Source organism: Oncorhynchus clarkii, chromosome 18 (genome assembly GCF_045791955.1).
Source record: "Oncorhynchus clarkii lewisi isolate Uvic-CL-2024 chromosome 18, UVic_Ocla_1.0, whole genome shotgun sequence".
Classification (NCBI taxonomy): domain Eukaryota; kingdom Metazoa; phylum Chordata; class Actinopteri; order Salmoniformes; family Salmonidae; genus Oncorhynchus; species Oncorhynchus clarkii.
In genome coordinates, this window is record NC_092164.1 from 36,066,138 (window position 1) to 36,077,708 (window position 11,571).

An 11,571-nucleotide genomic window follows, 5' to 3' on the forward strand; every position below is an offset into this window, starting at 1 on the left:
TGGAGCTAGGGGAGTTAGAGCCCTGTCTACGTATGTTCGTGGATAAAATGAGAGCACCCCTCCAGCTAGGATGGAGTCCGTCACTCCTCAGCAGGACAGGCTTGGTCCTGTTTGTGGGTGAGTCCCAGAAAGAGGGCCAATTATCTCCAAATTCTATATTTTGTGAGGGGCAGAAAACCGTTTTCAACCAGCGATTGAGTTGTGAGACTCTGCTGTCGAGCTCATCACTACCCCTAACTGGGAGGGGGCCAGAGACAATTACTCGAAGCCAACACATCTTTCTAGCAGATTTTCACACTGAAGCTATGTTGCACTTGGTAACCCATGACTGTTTCATCCTAACATCGTTGGTGCCGATGTGGATAACAATATCCCTATACTCTCTACACTCGCCAGTTTTAGCTTTAGCCAGCACCATCTTCAGATTAGCCTTAACGCTGGTAGCCCTGCCCCCTGGTAAACAGTGTATGATCGCTGGATGATTCGTTTTAAGTCTAATACTACGGGTAATGGAGTCGCCAATGACTAGGGTTTTCAACTTGTCAGAGCTAATGGTGGGAGGCCTCTGCGTCTCAGACCCCATAACGGGAGGAGGAGAGACCAGAGAAGGCTTGGCCTCTGACTCTGACCCGTTGCCGGTTGAAAGTTTCTGTCGGCTGAATGAGCGACACCGGTTGAGCATTCCTCCAGAAGCCATGAGAAAATTGTCTGGCTGCGGCGACTCTGCGAGGAGATTTATACTACTATCTGTACTTACTGGTGGTACAGACGCTGTTTCATCCTTTCCTACACTTAAATTACGCTTGCCTAACGATTGCGTCTGAAGCTGCAGCACAGCTATCCTCACCATAAGGCGATCGTTCTCCTGTATATTATGAGTACAGTGACTGCAATTAGAAGGCATAATGTTAATGTTACTACTTAGCTTCAGCTGGTGGAGGTCCTGATGAACCACTTCCAGATAAAGCGTCGGGTTGAAAAAGTTGAATGAAAAGAGTTGAGCGAGGGGAAAAAAATATACACTGCTCAAAAATATAAAGGGAACACTTAAACAACACATAAAACAGACCAGCCCAAACACAGGACAGAACAGTCCGGAGAATACAAACAGGAAACCACAACCAACAGAGTAACAAAAAACAATCCCGCACAAAACAAGGGCGGGTCAAACTACTACATATAGGGAAGCTAATTAAACCAAAATACACACAGGTGAAGCTAATAAGACAAAACCAACAGACAAACGAAAAAGGGATCGGTAGCGGCTAGTAGTACGGTGACGACGACTGCCGAGCACCGCCCGAACAAGCAGGGGAGCCAACTTTGGCGGAAGTCGTGACACACATGGCTTGGTCTTTGCTCTGACATGCACGGTCAACTATGGGACCTTATATAGACAGGTGTGTGCCTTTCCAAATCATGTCCAATCAATTGGATTTACCATAAGTGGACTCTAAATACATTTGTAGAAACATCTCAAGGATGATCAATGGAAACAGGATGCACCTGAGCTTAATTTCAAGTCTCATAGTAAAGGGTCTGAATACTTATATAATATAATTTGCACAACATTTTTTTTGAACAGTTTTCGCTTTGTCATTATGGGCTATTGAGTGTAGACTGATGAGGGAACGTAACAAAATGTGGAAAAAGTCGAGGTCTGAATACTTGCCGAATGCACTGTATCATCATTGAGGTATCTTAAGTCACTTTTTAAAATAAACTGAGGATTAGCCAGTGAAAACTGCCCAAGAAAGACTGTCTTTAGTGTCTTTAAACAGCATTGCAAATGATTCTGTCTCAAAGGATATCACTAGAGTTAAGAGTCGGGTGACTCAGAGCGAGGAGATGGAGTTTAAAATAAGTTAAAAGTGTTCAGAGAATGTTGGAATTCTCCCAGAGGGGCAAAGCGGGCAGTGTTTTGCAGTCGTGTCTCTCTACAAAACACACTGCTCGACCACACAGCAAAACAGAGACGTGGGGAGAGAGTGCGGGATGGAGCTTTAAAATATACAGGAGATTGAATTGATTAAATGCTGAAAAGTGCAAGTAATTCTTCCATCTCTGGAAACACACACTGCACTCCCTCCATTATTCATGGCCCTGCATTTCTCTTCTCTCTCCCTCTCTCTCTCTCTCTCTCTCTCTCTCTCTCTCTCTCTCTCTCTCTATCCCCCTCTCTCTCTCTATCCCCCTCTCTCTTTCTCCTTTTTCCCCTTCCTTCCCTCAGTCTTGCAGTTGGCTGTCGACAAGCGATGACGAATTGTGTGCCGTTTGGAACCTGCATTTTTTTCTGTCATTATTCAATTACAGCATCCAACAGAAATCAAGCATTTGGCAGTTATTGTTATTATTGTTATTATTGTTATCTGCTCTTGCGCTGTGATTATTCTCCGTGATATACCTTATGTGATTGTCTACCGTTCAGCCTCAACAACTGTATCTCTGTACTTTACAGTGGGTAACGTTATAAGGAAGTTGTTTGGTTGTGTCGATGATGACAAAATTGCCACTATTACTGTTATGCAAAGAGTGGCTTTTCTATTGCCCTTTCAGGCTTACAGCACAACCAGCTGTTCAGTAATAGCATCTTGGTTTACCTTTTCACATACACAAATACAGCTCGGAACAAATAATCTTTACTATGCATTCTGTCTGTCCCTCCTCACTCATCCTAGGCCTGAAATAGACTTCAAATCAAATCAGATTGTATTTGTCACATGCGCTGAATACAACAGGTGTAGATCTTACCATGAAATTCTTACGTACAAGCCCTTAACCAACCATGCAGTTCAAGCAATAAAGTTAGGAAAATATTTACTAAATAAACTAAAGTAAAAAATAAAATAAAAAGTAACAAAATAACAATAACGAGGCTGTATACGGTACCGAGTAAATCTTCGTGGGTACAGGATTTGTACATATAGGTAGGGGTAAAATTACTATGCATAGATAATAAACAGTGAGTAACAGCAGTGTAAAAACAAAGAGGGTCAATGTAAACTGTTCAGGTGGCCATTTTATTAATGTTCAGCAGTATTATGGCTTTGGGGTAGACGCTGTTAAGGAGCCTTTTGGATCTAGACTTTGCGCTCTGGGATTGCTTCCCGTGCGGTAGTAGAGAGAACAGTCAACAACTTGGGCGACTCGAGTCTTTGCCTATTTGGTGAGCCTTCTTCTGATACCGACTAGTATATAGGTCCTGGATGGCAGGAAGCTTGGCCCTAGTGATGTACTGGGTTGTACACACTACCCTCTGTAGAGCCTTGCAGTCGGAATCTGGGCAGTTGCTATACTAGGCGGTGATGCAACCGATGGTGCAGCTGTAGAACCTTTAGAGGATCTGGGGACCCATGCCAAATCTTTTCAGTCTCCTGAGGGGGGAAAAGGCATTGGCGTGCCCTCTTCACGACCTTCTTGGTTTGTTTGGACCATGATAGTTTGTTGGTGATGTGGACACCAAGGAACTTGAAACTCTCAACCCGCTCTACTACAGCCCCATCGAAGTGAATGTGGGTGTGTTCGGCCCTCCTTTTCCTGTAATCCCCAATCCTCTCCTTTGTCTTGCTCACGTTGAGGGAGAGGTTGTTGTCCTGGCACCACATTGCCAGGTCTCTGACCTCCTCCCTATAGGCTGTCTCATTGTTGTCGGTGATCAGGCTCACCAACATTGTGTCATCAGCAAACTTAGTGATGGTGTTGGTTGTGCTTGGCCACACAGTCATGGGTGAACAGGGAGTACAGGAGGGACTGAGCATACACCCCTGAGGGGCCCCTGTGTTGAGGATCAGCGTGGCAGATGTGTTGTTTTTTACCCTTACCACCCGGGGGTGTCCTGTCAGGAAGTCCAGGATCCAGTTGCAGAGGAAGGTGTTTAGTCCCAGGGTCTTTAGCTTAGTGATGAGCTTTGTTGGCACTATGGCGTTGAATGCTGAGCTGTAGTCAATGAACAGCATTCTCACATAGGTGTTCCTTTTGTCCAGGTGAGAAAGGGCAGTGTGGAGTGTGATTGCGTCATCTATGGATCTGTTGGGGCGGTATGCGAATTGGAGTGGGTCTAGGGTGTCCAGGAGGATGCTGTTGATGAGAGCCATGACCAGCCTTTCAAAGCACTTCATGGCTACCAACGTGAGTGCCACAGGCGGTAATCATTTAGGCAGGTTACCTTCGCTTCCTTGGGCACAGGGAGTATGGTGCTTGAAACATGTAGGTATTACAGACTCAGTCAGGGAGAGGTTGAAAATGTCAGTGCAGACACATGCTTTGAGTTCACGTCTTGGTAATCCGTCTGGCCCAGCGTCTTTGTGAATGTTGACCTGTTTAAAGGTTTTGTTCACATCGGCTACCGGGAGCTTTATCACACAGTCATCCAGAACAGCTGGTGCTCTCGTGCATGCTTCAGTGTTGCTTGCCTCGAAGCGAGCATAAAAGATATTAGGCTCGTCTGCTAGGCTCGCATCACTGGGATCCCTTTGTAGTCCGTAATAATTTTCAAGCCCTGCCACATCCAACGAGCGTCTGAGCCGGTGTAGTAGGATTCAATCTTAATCCTGTATTGATGCTTTGCTTGTTTGATGGTTCGTCTGAGGGCATAGCAGGATTTCTTATAAGCTTCCGGATTAGTCTCCCGCTCCTTGAAAGCGGCAGCTCTAGCCTTTAGCTCGATGCGGATGTTGCCTGTAATCCATGGCTTCTGGTTGGGATATGTAGGTATGGTCACTGTGGGGACGACGTCGTTGATGCACTTATTGATGAAGCCGATGACTGTTGTGGTGTATTCCTCAATGCCATTGGTCTGTGCTAGCAAAACAGTTCTGTAGCGTAGCATCTGCGTCATCTGACCACTTCCATATTGAGAGAGTCACTGGTACTTCCTGCTTTAGTTTTTGCTTATAAGCAGGAATCAGGAGGATAGAATTGTGGTCAGATTGACAAATGGAGGGCGGGGGAGAGCTTTGTAAGCATCTCTGTGTGTGGAGTTAAGGTGGTCTAGGTTTTTTTTCCCCTCTGGTTGCACATGTGGCATGCTGGTAGGAATTAGGTAAAACAGATTTAAGTTTCCCTGCATTAAAGTCCCCGGCCACTAGGAGAGACACCTCTGGATGAGCATTTACTTCTTTGCTTATGGCCTTATACAGCTCGTTGAGTGCTGTCTTGGTGCCCGCATCGGTTTGTGGTGGTAAATAGACGGCTACGAAAAATATAGATGAGAATTCTCTTGGTAGATAGTGTGGTAGATAGTGTGGGCAATACCTCAAGACTTAATATTATTTGTTATATATATATTGTTATTGACAAATAGACACATATTACCACCCACGTCTTACCGGACGTAGCAGTTCTGTCCTGCCGATGCACGGAAAACCCAGCCAACTGTATATTATCTGTGTCGTTGTTTATTCACGACTCGGTGAAACATAAGATATTACAGTTTTTAGTGTCCCGTTGGTAGGAAAGTCTCGAACGGAGCTCATCCAGTTTATTCTCAAGTGATTGCATGTTGGCCAATAGAACGGATGGTAAAGGTGGGTTACCCACTCGCCAACAAATTCTTATAAGGCACCCCTATCTCTGCACCCTGTATCTCCGTCTTTTCTTCATGAAAATGACGGGGATTTGGGTCTGGTTTCTGAGAAACGGTATATCCTTTGCATCGGACTCATTAAAGAAAAAATCTTTGTCTAGTTCGAGGTAAGTAATCGCTGATGTCCAGAAGCTCTTTTCAGTCATATGTGACGGTAGCAGCAACATTATGTACAAAATAAGTTACAAAAAACGTGAAAAAACACACAAAATAGCACAGTTGGTAAGGAGCCCGTAAAACGGCAAACATCCACTCCGGCGCCATTGTAACTACAAAACCTAATATAATTAACATTTAAGTCATTTAGCAGACGCTCTTATCCAGAACGACTTACAGGAGCAATCACGGTTAAGTGCCTTGCTCAAGGGCACATCGGCATATTTTTCACCTTGTCGGCTCGGGGATTCAAACCAGCAATCTTTCTGTTCCTGGACCAACGCTCTTAACCGCTAGGCTACCTGTCGCCCTATGTCATGTATTTATAGGCTCCAGTTTAGACAACTATATCATCTAAGACGATACAACAACAGTACAACAACCGCTCAACAATGCAGCTTTACATTTACAATGTCTGGGTTGGGTGATGGGGGGGAAAGGAGACATTAGAAGTGGTGGTAGTGCCACAGCTGGCTTCCTAGTCCATGACCACCCACTGCTGTGGTAGAGATGTGCCCAGCTTAAATGTACATGGGGGATTTGTCTTAAGCCCACAGGCAGACACATTGCAGGCTTGTGAGGGTTAATGGGGTTGAAGTGGAGACTCAAAACTCAAAGCGTTTAGATTATAACAACTCAGCTCTGATTGCTATGGGGAGATTAGTTTCCAAATGGGGGGGGTTGAGGTCTGTGGGAGTCCGATAGGGGGCGCTAGCCATGCTACTCTGTCTGGACCCCTGGTTGTGCAGCAATGGGACTGAGTTGAGAGTCTTTGGTGTTAAGAAGTGGATGGTTTGGTGAGATAAGGATAATTGGGGAAAACACGTCCATGTCCTCGTCGATCACAAGGAGTGGTGTCTCATTGTAATCTCTGTTAGGTTGAGTGTGTGTTTGTTCGCGTGTGTCCAAATATACTCGAGTGTGTGTGCATGTGTGCCTATATTCACGTGCCTACACTCAAGTGGCATCTTCAAGCAGACAGATCCCGGCTCTGTTCCCTCTCTTCATCCCTGAAAAGTGGCTGCACAAATAAAGAACATTTCCACTATCGTTAGTACAGTAGCTTGGGCTTCTAGATGTTTTCATGTTTCCCACAGCAGGCCCGCCACTAGACCAGTTGTTTGAAGCTGTACATTTGTGGATAACAAGGCTCTTCAAGCATGTATTTATTTATCGAAAGAGACATTTTCTCTTTCTCCCCAACTTACGCCTCTCATGCTCTGGTAAGCCTGGTGTGATGTGTTAATGAGCCACTAATGAGTCCAGCTCAGTATGAATCTCGCATGGACATCTATTTCAGCATGAAACATGGAGCACAGAGGCGATTTAAACCCACCCCGGGTCTGGGAAGGCAAGACGCTGCCAGTTGGGACATGAGAGAGTGTGTGTGTGTGTGTGTTCTCGTGCTGTGTCTGTTGCAGTGCAGTGCTGTCTATGTATGGATGTATTGGCTGGCGCGAGGGGGATAGGCAGTAGTGAGGCAAAGTAGGCCTGTAAATTAAATTGGAAACAAATGACAATGAATCACCTACATAAGAGCGCTCTTGTTCCTCTGCCCAGTCCAGTCTCAGTGTGCCCTGCAGAGAGAGCCCTCACGCCCTGGGTCTCATAGCAGACAGAGCCCTTTATGTGGAGGATACATCTGGAGAGGTCACCACTTTGAGGTGACTACTTTGTCTTTAAAGTCTCTGAAGTCTATGTGTGAAGATGAAGGACAACCCTCCCTTTCTCTCTCTTTCTAGCTTCCTCTCTCCCTCCTTGTCTCATGCTCTCTCAGGTCCAATGGAATAATCCTGTGGCCTTCTCTCCCTCTTGCACTCTCTCTCTCCCCCTCTCATTCTCTCTGCTCTCTCTCGCTCGCACTCTCTTTCCCTCTCTCCCCCTTAAAGATGAGAGGCTGTCCTTCTCTTCAGCTGGTCTAAAGGGATGGTCCATTTAGTCTCTCCCAGCAGGTGTTCTGTTGCACTTTACTTCTTATCACTTTCACCACTCTTTTACCTTTGGGAGCCCTCTAATCAATTAACTCAATTTTCTACTGAAGTATCATCTCTCTTTGAGTTCTGCTTGATCTGAATTTAAAAGTTAAAAAGAGTGCATCTATCCTAGTCAAAGTTATGGTTCAAGTTTAGTATTGAACTTGGATGAATAAAAGAGTAGTGAATTTTATATTCCCATTGTGGCGTCGCTGTAAAGTTTAAGGGATCTTAGACTGTGTTTCAGAGCTGAGAGTTGTCCCAATATGAACTGCTGGGAAGTCATATTTGTTCTCTTTTTCCTGTCTCCTTCACTTCTTGACCAAAACGCAGAAAAGGATTATCTGGGATTATCCGTCTTTCAATCCCACATTTCCCTGTTTTCTCCTCCTCCTTGACTTCTGGTTCACCCATGAAGCATAGACATTTGATTTACCCTCACCCTTGTCTGGACAATGTTAATACTTATCCTGACATGTTATCAGAAAATCATTTTGATTCTGCTTTTAGCTACAGCTTGCAAACAGTAAATAGTAGCTTTTGTATCACTTCCCATCAGAAAAAAAACACATTTTGACAAACTTTATTTTGACAACCCAAACTTGAACTCAGTTCAATTTGAGATGCAATCGGACACCTGTCCGGGATTGAGTGCAGAGGGTGGTGTACAATACTGCATTATGATCAAAGTGACAGTGGGAGAGGGGGCAGCTGGGGAATTGGAGCAGCAGAACAATGTCTCTTCTGCTACAAATCTGGTATGTGTGGGGATGGTGTTAGAATAATTATCTGTAAAGATTTGCTTCTATATTGAGGACACACCCAACACACACTTCACACGCCACACGCAAGCATGGCACACCATGCCATGGACACACGCAACATACACTTCACACAATATTCATGGCGGTGTGGCACTTTGTGTAAGCGATTTGCCATAGGTTCCACTCTCCTCGCTCTCCTCTGTAGCACACTCAATGCTCCCATCATCAACGAGCAGAACCTGCTAAAAGCATCAGAGGCCATCAGTCTATTTGCCTCAGAGCCTGCTAATAGATGTACGTTCTTACACTCTGACACACATGTACTCCAGTGGCGGTCAGTGCCGTTGAGGGAGGACGATTTATTTTTCATGAGCCTGGCCTTATTTCAAATACAGCATGTTGGATGACTGCCATTCATATTCCATTCACCCAGTTCAATATATCAGCGATAGGTTTAGGCTACTACATGATAAACAAATGTTCCCTATACCCATCATGAGGTTGCTACAACCTAGCTAGCCTATGAATTAAAGTTTACAACATAGGTACACACAGGTCGAGAGACAAATTTGAGGCGACAGACACATGGACAGTGACATTCAAAACTGCCTTGCACACTCTTGCCTGCATCTATCTGAAATAGGGTGTAATCATTAGTCCAACAGTTGCAAACAAAACTTTCTATTGGACAAATTCGGCAGAATTAATGCACCCCTGATCACACGTAAACATAGTTCACTTTCATAGCAGCCACGTTGTATTCCTTCTATGCACTCTCCTCCTCTCACTTTGTCCCTTCACTTGTGAACTTCAATGCACAACATATCAGCTGTATGTGACCAGGCGAAAAAACATTTCCAAGCCAAACAGCTACACACAGCTTACATCGTTGTCCCCATATTAGTCATAGTCAGCATAGCTAATAGAACTAACGTGTTAGTAAACCCGCTACAATCATGCAGTAACATTAGTGTACAGTCAGTGAAGTTACACCAGCAGGCCCCCGCGGCAATAAATTAGTTATACCAAAGCTTACGTTGACTTGGAAGAGTTCCAGTGTAGTGTTGGATAGGGTGTTTCAGTAGACTAAACTAACTAACTGCATTTGCTAGCTAAGTAAGTGATACTGAAAAAAATGACACACTTGCTTCTCCTTCATTTGGAGGAAATGAATTTGTTCAAAACTGTTCAACTATTGTTTTTCTCTCTCTTTGAGTCAACTACTCACCACATTTTAGACACTGCAGTGCTATCTAGCTGTAGCTTATGCTTTCAGTACTAGATTCATTCTCTGATCCTTTGATTGGGTGGACAACATGCCAGTTCATGCTGCAAGAGCTCTGATAGGCTGGAGGACGTCCTCCGGAAGTTGTCATAATAATTGTGTAAGTCTATAGAAGGGGGGGGTACCATGAGCCTCCTAGGTTTTGTATTGAAGTCAATGTACCCAGAGGAGGACGGAAGCTAGCTGTCCACCGGCTACACCATTGTGCTACCCTACAGAATGCTGATGAGGCTACTGCAGACCTTCCTAGAAAAATACTATGTTTTAATCAATTGTTTGGTGACGTGATTATATTTAGTGTACTTTTATCTAAAAAGGATACCTTTTTAAATGTTTTAAGATTTACATTTTTATGCAATTCACTGAGGAGGATGGTCCTCCGCTTCCTCCTCTGAGGATCCTCCACTGATGTACTCACATGACAATGGAAAGATGCACAGGTTCCAAATACATTTGTGCCATTCGTGTTGCCTGAACCCTTTCTTTCCGTAAAAAGATTGCAGTTACTCTATAGTCTGAAAATACAAGGGAACTCTGGTTTAATGCAATTTGGGTATTAACATTTGTTTTTAATCCCACTGTAAATCCTACTGTCATGAAGTTGAAATATGTACGTTTTTCAAAGCCTATATGCCAGTCTTACTTTCCATTTCATAAGCTGAAAAATATCCAACGCTATTAAGAATGAATACCTACCGGAGGACAATAATGAACAGACCATGTGAAACCCAGAGACAATGTTAATTCAGGCCTGCTAAACCTCTCCATTAAGCCTTTTGAGGTCCTGACAGAGGGGTTAGCATTTGCAGGCCCTGGATGTATTTATGGGCTCTCCCTGCGGATAATTGAATATCTGTCTTGTGGTCTGATTATGGTAATAGGTCCCCGTGGTACAGCCTGTGGATGTCCTTGTGATTACAACTGCATTGGAGACTCACAGAGTGTGCAGAGGTACTGCATCAGCAGCAGCACAGCTCACTGGTTTATGAGGACTCCTGTGGGGGAGATATAGCTGATAAAGTCCTAACTTGAGCCTCATAGTAAAAGAGACACAGGGTCTGTGGGGACTGCAGCTGGCCAAGGTCACAGGGAAGTATACTCTAGGAAGGTGTGTTGGAAAACTTTGACTAAGTATGACTGTGAATGCCTATGTGTACCTGTATAGAATTGAATAACGAACCTACCTAGTTTTTACATAAAGCAATTGGAGGTGAGTACTCAGTGCAATATACACTGAGTGTACAAAACATTAGTAATAGCTTCCTACTATTGAGTTGCACCCCCTTTTGCCCTCAGAACAGCGTCAATATGTCAGGGCATGGACTACAAGGTGCTGAAAGTGTTCCACAAGGATGACGGACCATGATGACTCCAATGCTTTCTACAGTTGTGCCAAGTTAGCTGGATGTCCTTTGGGGAAACTGTTGAGCGTGAAAAACCTAGCAGCGTTGCAGTTCTTGACACACTCAAACCAGTGTGCCTGGCACCTACTACCATACCCCATTCAAAGGACCTTACATATTTTGTCTTTCCCATTCACCCTCTGAATGGCAGATATACACAATCCAAGCCTTAATTGCCTCAAGGCTTAAAAATCATTTTTTTAACCTGTCTCCTCCCCTTCATCTACACTGACTGAAGTGGATTTAACAGGTGACATCAATAAGAGATCTAGAGCAGATGTTTTGTACACTTAGTATATCATTTCATTTATAATAAGTTGAAGTATCTTTTGTCTCTCTGTGGTTGATCATTTTCTTTCTATTAGCAAGAGGCAAAAATCGCTGAAGCTGAAGACTTATATTTCCC